Raw genomic sequence first — 13,657 nt, forward strand, 5'->3', positions numbered from 1 at the left:
ACAAAGCTTCACACAAGCAATGCAGCTATTGCCAATTTGGACACAATAGCCATACAGATCTTCATAGAAGCGCAGAGTAGGGCAGGTTGGAAGGGACCTTAAGGAGATCATCCAGCTCCAAACTAGATATTGTTAAAGAATAGCAAAAGAGATTTTAAATGGCCACAGTATAAAACGCCTCAGCTTGTTGTTACACAGCGTTTCTCTCTGAAATGCAATGAGACAGAGAGCACATACATGCACAGCTATATAGTCCAATTACATACAGTACTGTTCAGTATATATTACCTATATTTTACATTGCTTCATTTCTTCTGCTGCTCATAAGATATAGCTAGGAGCTATCTCTCAGTAATTTACTGGGAAAGACTAGAAATGAAAAGTCAGAAGAAATGAGGATACAAGGCCAGCAAGAAGCTTTCCAGTACTTGCATCTCTTTCAGTGTAGTGAGCCAGATTATTCTGACTTCTGATTTTAGCACTCACATCTAGAATCTGATAGACACAATAGTATCAGTTACTTAAAATGAAATAGTAACTATTCATTTAATATTTATTTAAAAATTCATTAAATTTTTAGTGGTATATAATGAAACAAAATAACATGACAATTGTTATTCAAATACTGCTCTGATGCTAGCAAGTCCAAACTCCACCTAGCTGGGTCCTGCTTCACGAGAACCTGACCAGAAATAAAAGTAGAAGTTCAATTTTTTTTTTTACCAAGAATTTTTTTAAAACATAACCACAAGAAGTAAAGAATGAAGAGCAAAATGGGGCTTTCTAGTGATTTTTCTCCTATTTTAAGGAAACCACGGACAAATGGACAAGGTCCTTAAATTCACACGGTTTTCCAGAGAGCACAGAACCAGCCACACACCTCCCTGGGTCCACACACCTCTCTTATACCAGGTTAACCCCCTATTTGTTTACCAATACCTCAGCAGTATCTCATCTGGAAGAAAAGCACATACAGAACACGCATCTACAGTAGCTTCACAAAGCACTAAACCTTATTTGAGAGAAAAGGCATTCCCAGGCAGCCGTCTTTGTAGGATCCATCAACAGGTGAGGCACAAGGGGCAGGGATCTTCTCGCTGTGAGAATGGCCATCCTGTAATAGAGATCTACTCTACAGAAGGAGAGATTCCCTGTATTACCAGAGACAGCTTTTCATCTGGATATCACTCAGTGTGAAATTAAATCCTGACACATTTGGGAAATGGTCCATGGAGAGGTGATTAATTCTATTAGAGGATCTGGAGGGAACTCACTCTTATTTCCTTTGTTAAGGAACAGAAAAGGAGTCCAGAATTCAGACTGTAGCAGTTTCTTCTGGAGCTGATCCTTGAAACTGTCACTTTCATTAACAGGATTACTATTATGTGGCTGTGCTTATAAGAAGCACACTTCAAACTCTGCATTTCCTAACATTTTGGAAGTTTGAGAGCTTTGCTCTGGCTGTTCCTTCCCCTCCCATAGTGGCTCCATGGAGCTATGCCTGGACATTTCCTGTACCACAGCATTCACCTCCCTTATTTCAGTAGGATAAAACAAAGGACTGTCCTGTTTTAGCAACTTACACTGCCCCTCATTAAAAGCTTTCTAGTGGTCCCAGTATGCCCTTCATAAGAGAACCAATCTGAGATGCCAGTGAAGCACCATCTTGCCACCAACTGTAGGAAAGCAGCTGTTTTCTGTTTTGATTTGGTTTATGTTTGCAGTTGTTCTGTTTGTGGGTTGTTTTTTGATTTCCCTTCCTCAACTTTCATTCCCTTCCCCTATGAGCACATCTTTTTGCTTACTCTGTTCCTTGTACATTTACACACACTGCTTGTTCCAAAAGGAATGGAGGATTTCTGGCACTGAGAAGTGAAACCTTTCCCTTTGTCATCACTAGAAGCAGCTTTCTGTACCAACACCCACTGGAATTTGCTGACAAAAGTAGAATGAAACAAGTAGCAGGGCACAGGAGCTGAGTGAAGATGAGGAAGAGGTATCTACCCACACAGGCTGTAAGGAACACGTGGCAACCACAGGGTAGGAGAAAGCTCAGTTTTGCCGAGTGTAGAATAGAAGCAGGTGGAGTTGGGCAACCAAATGACACATCCAGTGGGTTCAATGGTTTTTTTCTGGCAGGCTGATATGTAAGCATTTAAGCTTATGGTTAAGGTTGCCCTGGTATTAGCTTAATTCTCCCTTGCTGCAAGCAAAGTTCTTCTCCCTCTATAAGATTTGTCATTACTCATCACACAGGTCATGATTTCCCTGTTTTTCCCATTTTTGGCTTCTGAAATGCAGCATGCAAGGCCGGATACATTTTGCCAGCCTAGACTTCACAAAGTAACACAAAGTAGTCCTATCTCTCCTCTGACCCTACAACTTGTACATGACACTCCTATCAGTACTTCCAGGAACAAGATTTCTTTTTAAAGGAGCATCACTTTGACTCACATAGCTGTGACTCCCTATGAACTCAAATCCTTTCCTGCAGTACTGCTTTCCTAGGCAGTTGTTTCTCATTTTTTTAATCAGATGTTTCCTCCCTAAAGGTAGCATAGCTTTTTCTCATGAAATTCATCTTATTGATTTCTAACCATTCCTTCAGTCTTGATCATTTTGAACTCAAAGCCTGCTCTACAGACTGCTTGTAAACTTGCCCCCAATGGCATCCTCCCCAGGCATTGTAAGATATCCTTTCCTGTACAAGCCAATGTATTCATGGAGGAGAACTGTACCACCCAGTGCAGAGAGCTTGCATGACTAGAAGAAAAAAAATAAAGAAAAAAAAATTACTCTGACAGTAAGCCAAGGGCAACTGTTCTTTGAGAAAAGTTCTTCCAGTAAGTGTGATCCTACTTTCTAAATTCAGTTTGTACCGCTTTTACAGAGGCGTCCTCAAGGTTAACACCAACAACTGCAGTCAACAGGCACTGCACTAACTACCCCATCACTCACCCACCCAGCGGCTATCCAGCCCGGCAGGAAGATTCCCCTTGGATGATCCACACTCAAAGGAAACAGGCTCAGAGTGCTTCTTTTCCCATCCAAATCACCATAGCTTGATCCGTCCTATCTCGCAGTTCAGAAGCCTTCAGAATCCCAGTGGCATACACCTTTCCACACCCAAAGCACCACATACCAACCCAAACAAAACTCTGATTTTTTTTTATTTCAAAACCATCTGATAGCAGTGTGAGTGCCAACACAGCAAACACTGACCAGCTGACACATCTCTACTGATACAGGGCAGGACAGCTCAGACAGAGCTAACACGTGCTCCGCAATATGTTCACTGCTGTTTTAAAACAGGAGATTACACCAATGCCCCATTCAGAAGATATCAGACTGTGTTGGCACATGGTCACAATGTGTTGTTACATGGTAATTTTCCCCTCAGCCCAAATATCACTAGCTAACGTTCTGGCCAGCCACTGCAAAGTAATCCCAGGCAGAAAGAAAATCCAAAATTCTTTCCCTATTAAGTTTGCGTACAACATAAGACAGATTTTTTCCCCCCCCCCCCCGCTTGAGTTTCAGCTCTTTGCCTGGCTGCAAGAAGACAGGGGTTTAAGAGGAATACATTAAAAAATGCTTGCTTAACACTAGCTGCAAATTCACCTGTCTCCTCAATGCTGATACATTTTCCTTCAAAAGTTTGCATCCTTTGACATCTTTGCAGTCCCTCCATGTTCCTGCTGCTGTTTCTCAGCAATAGATAAGAAAACTTCAAAACCTTGCTCTGCACTGGCAATAATGAGATTCAAAAGAAAAGATTTTTTTCCAATCTTTCTATATAAAAAGGCCTGAATCAGAGCCCAGCAGTGCACAAATATTACTCATGTCATTGACACTAAGAAAAGGGGAGCTGTGAATAAAAAATGTTAAAAATGAACACAAGGAGCATTGTTTGCATATCAGAAAAATTAATCTACATAGAGAAGTGTAAGAGCCTGCAATTCAGAAAGCAAAGAATTAGGACAGCCCAGCTGAGAATAATTTTCTAGCCAGTTAATTTAATTGCATAAATCATTCCTTTGTTAGCAATAAAGAGATATAATTAAAATGAGATTGCTTCTCATTTCTATTCTCTGGAAACTAAAGGAATTGATTTTGGGGAAAGCATTCTTCCAAATACCAGATCGGCAAATTACATTTACCTTTTTAGAAAGGCTAAATTATTTTGCGCTAATATCATGGAGGGTTTAATTAATTATAGATCTGCCATATGATCTTAAAGAAATAATTTACTTAATGCCCACAGAACAGAAGTTTGTAAGTGCGTGTATCCCTCTGATAGATGGTGTGCAGATTTTTACAAACAGGTCAGAAGTTGAACAGGTGGCTGTCAGGAGAAATATGAGGAAATATAATAAGTGTTTAAAGATGAGGATGGTTTAAGAGATATTAAAGTACTGCTATTTGTTGACACATACCTGGTTCTTTGAACCCATCTGAACTGGTTTTCTTCTAAATACTATAATAATGGTTGTTTCCTATCCACAAATCTTGAGGGCTCAATAAGCATTAACAGGTTAATAACAGAACAGTCAGAGCCAAAAAAAAAAAATGTGAAGCCCACCTATTAAAACAGAATATTGCTTTTGCTGAATACTGCAGGGGCTGGCCACAGTCAGGCCCTTAACAAGGCTGTAACACAATACATCTAAATACAGAAGTCCTGGTGTCATACTGTACATCATACTCCGTAGGCTCCACTCTCCCCTCAAAACCACAAAGAATCACAGAACCAGGGCGATCACAGGCTATTGAACTCCCTCTGCTGCATTTACAGCCAGCCAGGCAACAGGTCTCTAGCAGGAGGGACTGAAAATAGCCTACGCTACATGCACACCACAGCACTTCACCCCAAGTCATAAGGCCTGCAGTAAAAACAAAGGCCATAACATGCGACAAAGCATCACCAGCTGTCCAGCTTTCAACAACAGAGGAATAGGTAAAAGTCTCCCCAAATCTTCATACACCCTCAGCTCGTATACCGTGCTAGAAAGGGGTAAAACAGCAGCTTGCAAGCTAGTTTCCCAGTTTCGCTCCTTTGAAGCTTAAGAACTCTTCCACCCCAAATGCAGTTATAAAGGGACAGACATAATATACACAGCATCATTTGGGATACCTGCTTTCTCTTACCACCCTCTCCACGTAACATTAGTTACCACGTAGGAGACTTCAGATACAACGGGAGGCTGAGGGGGTATTCTCCACCTTTCACTACCCCACCATCCTGTCTCCCACTGCAGCAGCTCTGCCCTCCACCAGCAGTCCCTGATGCAGAGCTTGCTCTGCACTGCCTGCCAGGGACTACATCAGAGGCAAGAAGGGCGTCGTGGTTTAACCTTAACTAAGGACCACACAGCTGCTCGCTCACTCCCCCACAGTGGGACAGCAAGAGAGTTGGAAGAGTAAAAGTGAGAACAGTCATGGGCTGAGATAAAGACAGTTTAATAGGTAAAGCAAAAGCTACACACACAAGCAAAGCAAGACAAGGCATCCATTCACCCCTTTCCATGGGCAGGCAGGTGTTCAGCTGTCTCCAGGAAAGCTGGCCTCCACCACATGTAACAGTTACTTGGGAAGACAAACACCATCACTCTGAATGTCCCCCCCTTCCTCCTCCTTCCCCCAGCTGTATACGCTGAACGTGAAGCCGTATGGTGTGGGATATCCCTGGGGTCAGTTGGGGTCAGCTGTCCCAGCTCTGTCCCCTCCCGACTTCTTGTGCACCCCCAGCCTGCTCGCTGGTGGGGTGGTGAGAGGCAGAAGAGGCCTTGACTCTGTGTAAGCACTGCTCAGCAATAACAAAAACATCCCTGTGTTATCAACACTGTTTCCAGCACAAATCCAACACACAGCCCCATACTAGCTATTATGAAGAAAATTAACTCTACCCCAGCTAAAACCAGCACAAAAGGGACGGAGCAAAGGGTGTTGTTGCTATGGTCAGAAGGCAGGGAACAGAATCTGTTCCCTCTCTGTTGTACAGGATGGGGTCTTTCACATCCACTCAGGGCTTCTCTCCACAGCAGAGAACAGACACTCCTTTATACATATTTGAGACCATTAGTAATTTCATGGACTTTTGTTATTCTACCCACTCTCTCAATTGCCCTCTTTAGTAGGTAAGAACTGCCAGCCTTCCACATTCCTCCACAAGAAACTTCCTGGGCCATCGACGATTCCCATCTCCCAAATCTGAGGCTCTTAAGAGGACTGACTGCTAGATACAAATTTAAGTCAGGCTACTTTGATGAACTCTCTAAATAGTCACAGAAAGTTTTCTACAGATCTCAGACAAACACTAAGCCCTATCATTTCCAAGCAGGACACATCCTTATGCAGTAAACCCTGCAGGCTATGGAACATCTCAGCAACGTACCTGCCTGGCAGCTCTGCTCTTGGTACCAGCTTAGCCCATCTTCTCTGGGATCTGCAGGAAACAGAAGCTTCCCAAGATCAGTGCAGCTGATAAGTCATTCCTACACACAGCCCATCATACACACACTGCCTCTGCCTCATAAGCTTTTCCTTTATGTGCTTTGGAACAGGGGGAACCGATCAGGAACAGCCTTATCCCAGGACCATCATTCCCCATGCAGACCACCACTGCATAGTGACAGTACAGCCATCACTAGAGAGGATGCTGTGAAGGACAGCAGGTAAGTTGAGAAAAGAGAGGGCTTTGCATGCAAGAGTTAAATAGCAGATAGATTAGATCTCATCATTTGAGATTTCCAGGAAAAGTATTGTGTTGCTATGGAAACCTCAACATAACCTGGGTTTTCCCTCCTTTTGTTTGTTCATTTTCTACAAACACTGGCCTCTCCCAGTCATCTCCAGTTGGGCTTGCAAAACCAATTTTTTTTTCTAATGTCACTTCTCTTTGCAAATGTATTTTTTGGTACATTGCCTTTTACAGCATCACTATCACAACGTCCAAACCCTTCTTTTGCAAGAAGTACTGTATAATTTGCTACCCATTAGGAAACGCAGCTCCTAAACACCTTGTTCTCTTTCTGCTTGGGGAAAAAGGGAGGAAAGCCTCATGGTAATAAAACTAAGCCTTCCTGGGCTTCATTCAGGGAAAAACATCTACAGCCTCCCTTCTCCCAGAGTCAGCAACATCCGCCTCTAATGATTGTTTTAGTACTTGTAAGGACCTGCCTCACTCTCGGCATTGCAGGTGTTTACTCCCAAATTGCAACAATTCTGTCCACTAACTTTCCATATAGCAAATGAGACCAAACCCAAAAAGCAACCTAAAACCCCTAGAAATGGACTTTCTATTTGCAGTAGGGTCAGAGCCACAAAGCGAGGAACATACCAAGAAAAAAACCAAGGTCCTGTGGATTCTTCTGTGTTAGATAGCCCAGGCTCATCAGTGACGATATGTGCACAGCTTGAAGATGCCAGATGAGAATGTAGCAATACTACTACAAATGGGCAAAGAATCACATACAGGCAGTGACACTGGCGACACCCTGGAGGGGCATTTCCTGTAACACTGTCTCTTTTAGATTGTCAGCACTGTAAGGCAAAGACCATCAGGAACTGTTAGACAATAACAGCAAGAGTCAAATCTGTTTCTGGCCCATTGGCACTACAAAACCAAAAGTGACACAAGGTGACAATGAGAGGAACAGACCCAACCCAAGCCTCATCGTGTCATGCACACAGACAAAATAAAAACTTGGTCTCTATCTTGCAAGACATCAGTGCAGTTTATAAGAACTGCTACTAGGTTTTGCCACTCTGGAGTCACCCTACTGATATCAATGGACTGTAGAACAGCAAGAAAGCACCCAAACCCTTTGGGGTTGAAGAAACAGAAGTGTATTGCACCAGTGCTGATACTTACCTACCATCTATTTTCTTGCATCCACTGACATCAAGAAAGTCCACCATAATCAATATTCTGCAAACATTTTCATAGAAATGTTAGCACTAAAAATACCACAAATTAAGAGGGTCCCTTGAATGCTACAGAAAAGACACCAACTAAGTGTGAAAGGCTATGGAGTTTCATCATGTCACATGTAGTTGTCCCCATTTAGAAGGTCTCAAGAACTGTAGTGTTCCCTTTTTAGCTTTGGAAAAATGAAGCATTTCACAGGCAAAGAGAATCTGGATATTCAGCTCAGTTTTTCCTTGTTTTTATTCCCAGGTATCTCTAGCCATTTATTTTACTTATTATAATAAGAAGGATTACCCTCAATGAGTCTGATGGAAACATCAAGAGACTTTCCAAAAGGAAGGTGTCCTTGCAGATAAATGCTGTGTGTTAAAGCCTTGTATCTGCCAGATTCCATTTGTTTGTTCTGTATCTAACCACCTCATAATTTACACACACACACTCTTCACCTCCACATCAAAACACAGCCTCATGTATGAGCCTCTCACACTCACTCCTAATCACCTTCACAAACTACTAGTCACAGGGAAGTGACTACCAAGTGCAAGCTCTATTACCTCCTTTCTCCAGACTAGCTCTTACTTCAGCAGCATAAAGGGTCATATCCTTAGATGGAAAGATCTGTCCATAGCTTTGGAGACTTGGTGACAGCTAAAGGTGGCTCCAGTGCCTGAGAAAGCTTTACAAGAGGTAAAAGGGCACTTCAAAGCCGAGTCCCACTACTTGTATAATGCAAGACGATTTCACAGATACTGGCGACCTCAAAACACCCTTCATACCCTCGAGTCAGAAGACAACACCAAGGAAGGACACAGCCACACAAAACTGACCATCAGTTGACTGAAATCTTTATATAAAAAAAAGGTTTTAATTTACAGTTTACCTGGTCCTGGCTAGTCCTAGAATATATGAATGTCAAGCTGCAAAGTTGTTATATCCTGAGGCTGCAGATTCAGCAAGTTTCCTTTGGCTTTCTCAGCAAAGCTGCGCAGAAACAAAACATGAATTCACCACCACTACCTGTGCCAACAGCCCCACCGAGTGGCCACACACACCCCTACAGCTCCTCTTCCAGCTCATCCTACAACAAAAGCAGAAACGTCTCACGAAACACTTGAAAAATACAAAACTTGCTCACCTAACCCAACCGCCCTCAGTTCGCCCAAAGCCTAAGAGGGCTTCCGAGACAGTTCTGAATATCTTCTTTCTGGCAAGACTGTGGAGTAAAGGCAAGACAGGAAAGAAAGGCTTCCTTCCTTCACAAGGAAAGCAGCAGAGTAAGACATGCAAGGTATCACACAGCCTCTTAGTTTTGTTCATGTTCACATACTGTGCCAAGCCATAATCTAAGCTGCCCACCCATTTCCCCCTTATCCATTACTACTTTTCTACTTGAAGAGATACCAAAAGGGGCTTCATTCCAAATTTTTGCGGTTTAAGCCACATCTCTCTGAGACAACACATCCTTGCAGGCAGGAGATACTTACCTTCCTTTTTAATAGTTTATAGCATAGAGACTGTGCAAAGGAAGGATACTCACAAGTAACAGGAAGTTCAAGCTGTCCTGTCCATACATATATTCTGTTCATATGTTTGAGCTTGTAAGAGGAGGTATTTTCATCTGTGTTAATGTACAGCACACTCCCAACAGTACAGCAGTTACATATGACAACTCTGCTGCTAAGCTCCATGCCCTCTCCTCTACTCTACCCACTTCCCCCCATACGCACCTTTTTTTTTTTTTAAATTCTAAGCTAAAACTCTTCAGCTCTAAGAAAGGAGGTTTGGGGACACGGTATGGACAAGCTGATGGACAATCCATCTTAAACTTCCTGCTCCTGGAAAGTGACATTCTGAGTGGTAACCTACATTCAATGACCTTCTGGGTGATCTAAGCTACTGCCTGATCTATGCAGGTTCCCTAAAGAAAAGCTCTACTAAGACCCAGACCACACTACATTGGAGCACAAAGCAAGTGTCTGGGCTCTGCTCTATATTAACCTGATTTGGCATCAGTGTTACCTGGTCACTCAAGCATAGAAGTAGAGGTACAGAACCAAGTTTACAGGATATTTATACAAAGATGGAGTCGATGTTAGATCTCCCACATAGGTTAGCATGCTCAGATCAGAGCTACATCCTGCCCTGGTTTCCCAAAGATCACCAGAAGCAGTACACACATGGAAGATGCACACATATGGCTCAACAAAAGGATTATGAACAAGCGAGATACTAAACAAGCCCATCTTAAAGAGTAAGAGATCTGACAATTGTTAGCATCAGAGGGAAAGTGGTTACTGCTTAAAAAGACATTCTGGATCATTATACAGCTAAAATAGTTTTTGCTATAGAGAAGGTATAGGCAGCACATAATATACATACGACTATGAGGAAGCTAAGTTTCTTCTGAAGAAAAAAGGCCTGGCATCTTCAGGTTGACCCTATGAGTAGCCCAAGCAAAAGATAAGCATTTGTAACTAGATCTAGACAACACCTAAACAAAGAAAAAGGTCTTGCCAATATTAGATTAGCTACAGAAATTCAGAACAAGGACTTGCCAGTATACACTAGATGTTTAGAATACAGATACAGCATAAAGCCACATTAAGACACACATGAATTATTGGACCTTGTATGTTACTGATGCTGCTTCACATCATCAAAATACTTCCATTGTTGATCTACTCAAGAACAGACACTGGAACAACAGCAAGATGAAGTCTAAAGTCAAAAGTGGAAGTACAGCCAGTGGTAAGCATGAAGGCTGATATGGAGGTTTCCCAGACTGAGTGAATAACCAAGATCAACTCACAAGACCACTGGAAAGATTCCTGCTTCCCTTTGAGCTTTTACCTTAAAAATGTAGCAGACACCTCTATCAGAAAAGTATTTTTCAATTCAACAATACACAAACCCGCACATTCCCTAACATACACATTGTTTATAATATTAGTGGGGGTTTTTTTGTTTCAACAAGGTAAGTTTGTAGGGAACAACAAGCTCTTATGGCCAAAGGAGAACAAGGTATCTTATCTCACATAAGAGTTGTGCTAGAAGGAAGAAGAGGGGAGAGAAGTATAGTAACAGTAAAATAAGCAGCATCGATACAATAAGAGAGTTAAGGGCTTTGCTGAAGTGGCTACAACAAACTGTTCTTGCCCAGGTGGGCATCCAAAATTACTTCATGTCATATGCACTCAGAGAAGAGGAGACACTATACATATTTTACTAGACTAATACATTCCTATGGAGCACTCTCACCTCAGTAAAAATTACATGTTTGCTTACAGGATTGTTATCTAATAATATTTTTCATATTACTCTTTAAACCTAATATCTAGCTGCAAATATACTGATGTATGCAGTCTCTATTTCTGTACTGCTAAAGATTTCACTCTGAAATAATCCATGTGCTGGGTATCAAACGTAGTCATGAACACCACTGTCATCGCTAGAGGCTTTTTATGGGATTTGGTTTTTGATTGTTTTAAAAACTTCTCAAAAATGTAATTTGACCCAGATACTACAAGCAGGGTACACACAGCTAGACTAGACACCCGATCAGGGTATGGCTGTCAGCCTTAAAGAACAAAAAGTCCCCACAGTATAACCAACCAACAGTTGCACTAGCAAGCTGGAGGGGCAGCACAAAGGAGGTAAGACTGGAATTCTCAAAGGCAATACCAAAGCTAAACTGAAACACACACATAAGATCAGAGCCCTCCTAGACACCATCTTAGAATGCTTTTCCCCCCAAGTCCTAAAAAAGCTCTGATTTACTACATAAGCAAATATTGATGGGAAACTAACAAGAGCTTTCAAGGAATCTGAGATTCGTGTACACTCGAGTGAAATACTGAGGGCATCACTTATGCTTGTCTGAGGGAAAAACATACAGAGCTGAGCATAACCTTTTCAAAAGTCTGTAACAAGGCTGCTATTTTCAAGGACCAGCTTCTTTATTACTTACAGAATGTTGTTAGTAACTAAACACATTTGAAACAAGTGAGACCAGAAAGCCTTGCAGCCCAAGCAGTAAAATGCAAATTTGCTACAAAATTTATGTAGTATATGAAATACTGAAGTACATGGAAAAAAAAAATCAAATGAAACATTTAAACAGTGTTATGCCAAGCTGTATAGCAGCTACTGACATTCAGTTATTCTCCCAGGTAGACCACAGGGAAGGCTGTGAAGGTCTCCTTCCACTAAGGAGAGAACAGCCAGACTAGACTATCAGCTTCATAAGCATCCATCTACAATTCACTTATTTCACACCGGTGTCTCAAAATAAAGGAGTTCTACAGTTTTGTTTGATTTAGGCCTTGGCAGAGGGCTCTAGGCATATAGACAGAAGTACTAACAAAAAACCCAAGTAAGAAAATTTTGGGTAACACTGCCCTCTTGAGGGAAATCGAGCTGTATTGCCTTAGCAAAGCCATCCTCCCTTCACTGCTATTCAGGTCACACTAAAACTCCCCCCACTGCCTTGCCATATGGTTCAAGATGAGTAGAAGTTCTTGAAAAGCAGCAGATGACTCACACCTAGGAATCAATTATCTCTAGATAAAAATATAGTTTTGGTTATGTGTTATTTATAGGTATTTTAGGTACAGACAGGCCCCTCTGAAGGCACAAGGACCTATTGGAAATATATAAACCTGTCCCTGGAAGTCAGTTGTTTTGTTTCTTCATGAATTATGGCCTTTTATTTTACCCAACAGCTGGTGTTGCAAAACCCCTGAGAGCAGGAACCAGAATCTAGCATTTTCTTTGTCCTGCAAATTCCTAATCACTGGGCTACACAGGCATGATCTCTCTAGCCTAACAATCTTGATCTTTATATGCAGTTTCCTGAACAACAGTAAGATTATCCCACCAAAATCATCTGCTGGCTGGAGTAATGCCTTACAGCATCTATTTGAAGCTTTTGGGAATCTTTCCCAAGAGCTGCTGTACCATCCAGGCTGTAGAGCACAGGCTCCAATCAGTCTTTACAAGAAAGCAGATACTACTCCTATATTTATAGAATTTCAAGTCACATGAGTTTACTTTGAATCTTTACAGCATCACAAGAAAAAAAAAAAGAGATAGGACACCCCAAAATTCTCAGAGAATTTAAAAGAAGGAATGCTTGGCTTCCCATATCTTGTCAAGTTGGGATATGGGATAGACTGACATGAGAAGCAGGGATATCTCAAGAAAGCTCAGGGAAAACTCTACACAAGCCTTTCCATCTGTCTTCAGGAATTTCATAGTGTTGTAAGTCTGGAAATACCTAAATATTATCAGTTTTGCACAGACATCAAGTTCATTAGCAAGTACTGCCAATGAGAAGCAACATCTTCCTGCAGTTAGTATCTGTGTCACACTAGAACCCAAGCTATGGCAAAGGCAGCAGAGCGCACCTGCTGATGAAAAACAAAGCTTTAACACACCAAAACATCACTAATTATTCCATGTATGGCCTAGTGCATGAAATCTATAAATTTTTCTGTGCCTTGTACTTACTTAACATCTTTAGCTCTTGGGAAATAAAAAAAATCATCTACCTTGGCAGTTAGACTTTCATTAGTCTCTACACCAGATGCTGCTGCACAGCATTGCAGGACTCTTGTCACACACACCTATCACACAGGCTCTATTTGGTGGAAATGGGAAAACTATGAGAAGCTTTGTACTAGGTTAAGATTTCTCATCTTAAGAGATGTCTCACATGCTACAGTGTAA

The sequence above is a fragment of the Strix uralensis genome, chromosome 8, assembly GCF_047716275.1.
Source record: "Strix uralensis isolate ZFMK-TIS-50842 chromosome 8, bStrUra1, whole genome shotgun sequence".
In the NCBI taxonomy this organism is placed as follows: domain Eukaryota; kingdom Metazoa; phylum Chordata; class Aves; order Strigiformes; family Strigidae; genus Strix; species Strix uralensis.